General features: G+C 37.1%; 1 non-coding gene across 1 annotated transcript; it reads left to right on the top strand.

Annotated features, from left to right (window-relative positions):
- Nucleotides 1-6,875: 6,875 nt before the first annotated feature.
- On the top strand, nt 6,876-6,979 carry LOC122280225. Its single transcript, XR_006229810.1, has one exon. It is a non-coding gene; the product is annotated as a small nucleolar RNA R71 (small nucleolar RNA).
- Nucleotides 6,980-7,538: the final 559 nt, after the last annotated feature.

The raw sequence follows: 7,538 nt of genomic DNA, 5'->3' as shown, positions 1-7,538 counted from the left end.
AATGAAAGATAAAAGTCAAGAAAAACAGTTGCTTGCCCCTTGCTTTTCTTCCAAACCAAAAACTCCCAGTTGAAAAGTAAAGGCAGCCCATGTGATTTCTTGTTGTCCGGCTTTTCTGCATTGGTGTGCTGTCCATGTGACTTTGGTCTGTACGTTTGTATTTTTCTGCATGTCTGCATGTGTTGGTCTGCTGCATGGTTGAATTTTCTGCATGTGTGATGTTGTGGTCCGAATGATCTTCTGCTGAATGTTTGAATGTGTGAGCTGGTCCACCTTTTTTGCATATTGATTGTTGTCTATTTTTTTTCTATTCTGCATGTGCATGTGCTGGTTTGTAGGTCCATGTTTTCTGCATCTGTTTTTCTGCATGTGTTTTTCTATATCTATTTTTCTGCATCTTGGTCTGAATAGTCTGCTGTTGGCATGTGATTTTTTTCCAGCGTGATTGTCTGCTGCTTTGAAGGATTTTTCTGCTGCTGTACATGTGCTGCTGCAAGTGTGAGTTGCTGTCCATGTGATGTGCTGCAGATTCTTCTCCTGCTTTCTGTTCTGCATGTGTTCTGCATGTGTGCACATTCGAATGATTCTTCTTGTTTTGCATGTGCATGTGTTTTGCATGAGTGCTGTTGTGGGTCCAGCTGTGTGCATGTGATGTCCGAGTGAGTTTGTTTGCTTTTAGCATGTGTGAGTTTGTGTTGCATGCATGTGAGGTGCTTGTCTTGTTTCATGTGAATCAATTGCATTATAAATCTTTTTAAGCACCAAAATACTAGAATGTATCAATTGACTCAAGTAATGTGATCTATTGCATAATTAAGTACTTAAATCATTTTTTATTAAACAATTTGTTCACTTAAGTAACTTAATCATGCAATTTGAGTGCTTCATCACACCCCCCAACTAGCTTATTGCTAGACTCTAGCAAACAAAGCGAATGAATTCATGCAAAGGTGAGATTTCCAACTACAATTTCAAAAGAAGTTCGCGAATCACATGCTATGAAATAGATTTGTTGAGTTTAAGAACACTGGAGAAAGATTAATTTGAATTTTGTATCAACTAAGAGATTTATACACAATTTAGTTAATCAACCAAGGGAATTACATGTAACAAAGCTTGCTTTCTTTCAAGTGCATGGAAATGGGGTTAGAATTCCAAGATCGACTACCAAGAGACATTAACAGTTTCAATCACAACAACCAATTTGAGCAAACCACATGGTCTTACTCTAATTCAAAACCATTGTAGTGGCGGCTTTCACGCTATTACACTTTGAAAGGCGCCTACTTTTTTTTTTTTTTTGTAAGAACCCCGGTAATAGGCAGCCTTTTCCATTACACAAACGTAAATTTTTTTTTTTGTTTTTTATGTTTTTAGACTTCCTAGTGGGGGAAACGGACCTATGAATGTGCGCCTATCCACACTTTCACAAGTCAGCCCTTACCACTAGTCTACCTTAAGGATTTTTTTATTTTTTATTTTTTTTTATTTTTTTTGGATCCCTGGCTTGTCCCTTTTCTCATTTAATTCATTTCAGATCTCTTCCTAAGCCATTAGGATATGGTTCATTAGAGTCTCAAACAATTGAAGTGGAAATCAACCAACAATGACTCAATGTAGTCTTTCTAGGCCTTCCGGGTATGTGTTGTGTGTGTTTTAGCAAAACTTTTAACATTTTTCCCTTGGTTTAACAACTAAATAAAATGGATAAGTCCCTCTTTTGACATATACTCATATTTGCACTACATTCCACATGTTCCATGACCTCAACAAATCAATTTCTTTTTTTATTTTTTATTTTTTTTTTATTTTTTAACACATTTTTAACAGAAAACCCTCCCCCCAACTAAATGTGACATTGTCCTCAATGTTCAGCAATTGAATATTCGATGATGTATGCTATACAGGCATGAATTGAAGCAAGATAAACACTGCAGAACAGATATTGAGACAAAAATGATTAAACAGAGAGGAAAGAATTCACCTGAGATACTCGAGTGCACACAAGGAGTAGATTTCTTTCAAAGTTAAAAACACAAAAGAAAACAAAAGAAGGAAAAGCAAAACAAACACATACGGTATATACAATGAGGAATCAGAAATTAATTCTGATACGCAGGATCCTCCAGAGTAGTGGACTCAACCTCTGGAGTAAAATCATCCAAAAATGGTTTCAACCTTTGTCCATTAACCTTAAAAACATTACCATTCTCTGGATTTTCTATCTCAATGGCCCCAAAAGGATAAACAGTTTTTACAACAAAGGGACCAATCCATCGGGATCGAAGTTTGCCAGGAAACAAATGGAGCCTTGAATTATACAACAAAACTTTTTGTGAAGGCTTAAAAGATTTTCGAAAAATATTTTTGTCATGAAAAATTTTCATTCTCTCCTTGGCAATACGAGAATTTTCGTAAGCTTCGTTCCTGATTTCCTCTAACTCATTAAGCTGAAACTTACGAAGAGAGCAAGCTTTATCCAAATCAAAATTAAATTTCTTGATTGCCCAATAAGCTTTGTGTTCCAATTCCATAGGTAAGTGACATGCCTTTCCAAAAATGAGTCGATATGGGGACATACCAATCGGGGTTTTAAAAGCAGTACGGTATGCCCAAAGTGTGTCAGTTAGTCGTAAAGACCAATCTTTGCGGCTTGGGTTAACCGTCTTTTCCAAAATTTTTTTGATCTCCCGATTAGATACCTTAACTTGGCCACTTGTCTGTGGATGATAAGGGGTAGCAACCCTATGGATAATACCATATTTTCACATTAAGGCCTCGAAAGGCTTATTACAAAAATGTTTGCCCCCATCACTGATAATGGCTCGAGGTGTTCCAAACCTTGATAAAATATTTTCTTTCAGAAATTTCAGTACCACTTTGTGGTCATTGTTTTTGCATGGAATAGCCTCAATCCATTTGGACACATAATCCACAGCTACCAAAATGTAGAGATTGCCAAAAGAAACTGGGAAGGGTCCCATGAAATCAATGCCCCAACAATCAAATATTTCAACAACCAAGATTGGATTTAATGGCATCATATTCCGGCGGGTAATCCCTCCCAATTTTTGACAGCGCTCACAAGTTTTACAAAATTCATGGGTGTCTTTGAAAATGGTAGGCCAATAGAAGCCACATTGCAAAATTTTAAAAGCAGTTTTCTTTCCAGAAAAGTGGCCACCACATGCCCCAGAGTGACAAAAAGATATCACACTTTGAAATTCGTTATTGGGAACACATCGTCTAATTATCTGATCTGGGCAATATTTAAACAGATATGGATCATCCCAAAAGAATTTTCTTACCTCCACAAAAAATTTCCTCTTATCTTGTTGAGTCCAAATGTGAGGAATTTCACCTGTAGCAAGAAAATTAGCAATGTCAGCGTACCATGGCACTTGAGATATACCAAAGAGTTGCTCATCTGGAAATGTGTCTTTAATAGGAACTGTCTCTAAGGAATCTGAAAGAACAAGTCTAGACAGATGATCAGCAACAACATTCTCAACTCCTTTTTTATCTTTGATTATCAAATCAAATTCTTGCAACAAAAGGATCCATCTAAGTAACCTGGGCTTTGCATCTTTTTTCGCTAAAAGGTACTTTAACGCAGCATGATCAGTAAAGATGACAATTTGAGATCCAATCAAATAAGAGCGAAATTTGTCAAGTGCAAAAATTACTGCAAGTAGCTCTTTTTCAGTTGTTGAATAATTCATTTGAGCACTGTTTAAAGTTCTACTTGCATAATAAATAACACAAGGCTTTTTGTCCCTACGTTGGCCCAACACAGCTCCAACAGCATAATCACTAGCATCACACATAATCTCAAATGGTAAACTCCAATCAGGTGATTGCATAATTGGGGCTGAAATCAACATACCTTTTAGCTTTGTAGAAGCTAACTCACAATCATCAGTCCACACAAAAGAATTTTCCTTTGACAATAAATTGCACAAAGGTCTAGAAATTGTGCTGAAGCCTTTAATGAACCTCCTGTAAAAACCTGCATGACCTAGAAAAGATCTGATATCCCTGATGTTCTTTGGGATGGGCAATTTAGAAATTAATTCAATTTTGGCCTTGCCACTTCAAAACCTTGAGAAGAAACAATGTGACCAAGAACAATCCCTTGAGTGACCATAAAATGACACTTCTCCCAGTTTAAAATCAAATTCTTTTCTTTGCATCTAATCAGCACTTTTTCCAAATGAGTCAAACATTCATCAAATGAATCACCAAAAATAGAAAAATCATCCATGAATATTTCAACGAAACGCTCTACCATGTCACTGAATATGCTCATCATGCATCGTTCAAATGTAGCAGGAGCATTACAAAGTCCGAATGGCATCCTTCGATATGCAAAGGTACCAAATGGACATGTAAATGTGGTCTTTTCTTGATCTTCAGGAGCAATCTCAATTTGGTTATATCCAGAATAACCATCTAGGAAGCAATAGAACTTATGGCCCGCTATACGTTTAATGATTTGATCCTTGAATGGTAGGGGAAAATGATCCTTTCTGGTGACAGAATTTAGTTTTCTGTAGTCAATGCACATACGCCAACCAGTAGTAACTCTAGTTGGGATCAATTCATTGTTAGCATTCTTAACTACAGTCACACCAGATTTCTTGGGTACCACCTGCATGGGACTAACCCATTTGCTGTTAGAAATAGGGTAAATGATCCCTACATCCAGAAGTTTTAACACCTCTGCTTTGACAACTTCTTTCATGTTGGGGTTCAGTCTACGCTGCATTTCTCTAGAGGGTTTAGAATTGTCCTCTAGATAAATCCTGTGGGTACAAATCAAAGGACAAATACCTTTGATATTAGCTATGGTCCATCCTATTGCCTCTTTGTGTTCAATGAGAACACCAATTAATTTTTTCTCTTGAATTTCATCCAGTCTTGATGAAATGACCACTAGTAATGTCTCTGCTTGGCCTAAAAATGCATATTTGAGATCAGCAGGTAGAGGTTTCAAGTCGAGTTTTGGTGTTTGCACACTTGAGGGGAGAGACACGACATCATGAGGTGGTAATTCCTCAAAACGTGTTGTCCATTTATCAGTGTCCATTATAGGAGTAGATTCTAGCAAAAAATTCATAGATGCAAGTACAGAATCATCATCAAAGTTTATACCATGAACCAAACAAGCCTCAAGAGGGTCAGAAAAACTTGACAAATCAAATTTATTTTGAACAAGAGTTTGGATCGGATTCACTTCCTGCACATCATCATCATCACCAGGTTGTTTGCAAATATTGAAAATATTCAACTCCAAAGTCATGTTGCCAAAAGAAATTACCATCACACCACTCCTACAATTTATTAAAGTATTTGAGGTCGCAAGAAATGGCCTTCCCAAAATTATAGGAATTTGAGTGCAAACATCAAAGACAGGTTCCGTGTCCAAAACAATGAAATCCACTGGAAAATAAAATTTTCTTACTTGAACTAGCACATCCTCAACTATCCCTCTCGGTATTTTAATTGAATGGTCAGCAAGTTGGAGTGTTACCTTGGTGGGTTTAAGCTCACCAAGACCCAACTGCTCATATACCGAGTAGGCTAGGAGGTTAACACTAGCTCCGAGGTCAAGTAAAGCTTTTTCAATTTTAAAATTTCCAATCACGCAGGAAATTGTTGGACAACCCGGGTCTTTGTACTTTGGTGGAGAATTGTTTTGGAGGATGGCGCTTACCTGCTCAGTGAGAAAAGCCTTCTTCTACACCTTCATCGTACGCTTTACTGTGCACAAATCTTTCAAAAATTTAGCATACGAAGGAATCTGTTTGATTGCATCCAACAAAGGAATGTTGATTTTCACTTGTTTAAAAATTTCAAGAATATCAGCATTTTGAACCAACTTGTGAGAATGTTGCAATCTTTGGGGAAATGGTGCAGGTATTGGGGCTTTCACAGGCACATCTAATTCAACCTTCTCAAGTTCACGATCACTCTTGGAATTTAAAGAGTTGTTGGTCTCATCAACTTTCGTTGTTGAAATACTCTTATCAATTATTTTTCCACTGCGTAGAGTGGTGATGGACTTGGCATGTTCAAATTTTGAATCAGAGGGATTTGAATTTCTTACCTCAAATTTACCTTTCGGATTTGGCTGAGGTTGAGCAGGAAACTTACCCTTTTCTTGAGCATGTAATGCAGAGGTCAAGTCGCTGATAGAACTTCTCATCTCAGTAATGGCCTGCATTGTCTGAGTGTTGATATTGGCTTGCCCCTGCATAAAAGTCTATAATGTCTCCTCAAGAGTTTTCTTATGTGGAGGCACATAAGGAGTAGAAGAAGATGGCCCTTGAGGATTTTGATTTATATTGGACTCATTCCTCCAACTAAAATTGGGATGATTTCTCCATCCAGGATTATATGTTTTCGAATATGGGGAAGAAAATGGTCTCCGATAAGAATTCATGACATTTGCTTGTTCGTGCAACACCTCTTTAAAAGCAGGGATTGTTGGACAATCCTGAGTTAGGTGTCCACTAATCTCACAAATGCCACAATTTTCTTCTTCTTTTTCACTGGCCTTAACCGGATTTACCTTCCTAAGTTCCATGGCTTCGACTTTTCATGTCAGACTTGCTATCCTAGCATTCACATCATCATTTCCTTTAAGAACATACATACCTTCTTGAGACATGGCACTGAGTTTGGGCTTATTTGACCGATCAGAACGATCTGTGTTATCCCAAGATTGGGCATTTTCAGCTAACTGGTCAAAATAGTCCCAAGCGTCATCAGGATCTTTATTTAGAAAATCACCATTACACATCATTTCTACAAACTAACGCATTTGAGATGTTAAACCTTCATAGAAGAAACTAATGGTGCGCCAAGTTTCATAGCCATGATGTGGGCAAGTTAGCAACAATTCTTTAAAACATTCCCAACACTGAAAAAATGTTTCATTTTCCTTTTGAGAAAAATTCATAATATTTCTGCGAAGAGTGTTGGTCCTATGAGTAGGAAAAAACTTTTTTTAGAAATTCCCTTTGCATTTCTTGCCATGTGCCAATAGATCTTGGTCTCAAGGAGTTCAACCAATTCTTAGCTTTTTCTTTCAAAGAGAATGGAAACAACTTTAATCTAACAACATCATCATTGATAGTTTGGTTTTGTAAAGTTGCACAAACTTCTTCAAATTCTTTTAGATGCAAATAAGGACTTTCTGAATCCAAGCCATGAAACTTGGGAAGTAATTGGATTACTCCCGGTTTTAAATCAAAATTTCCCATATTCATAGGAAAAATCATACAAGATGGAGTACTTGTCCTTGTAGGCTGCAAATATTCACGCAAAGTTCTCATTTGCGGATTATTTTGTGCCTCTTCATTTTCTAGTTCATCATGAACACTACGATTGTCAGCCATGGTATGAGAATTTTTAGAATCACCTGACAAAGTATTAATCAATTCTTTTAAAATAATTTCCTCTCTTCTCAATCTACCCGTTTGATCACGTTGCCACGAGATCATTCATCATAGAGGATCAAGCACATTCAAATA

This window comes from Carya illinoinensis, chromosome 10 (assembly GCF_018687715.1).
Source record: "Carya illinoinensis cultivar Pawnee chromosome 10, C.illinoinensisPawnee_v1, whole genome shotgun sequence".
NCBI classification, from domain to species: domain Eukaryota; kingdom Viridiplantae; phylum Streptophyta; class Magnoliopsida; order Fagales; family Juglandaceae; genus Carya; species Carya illinoinensis.
This window is presented reverse-complemented; position numbering and strand designations above follow the sequence as displayed.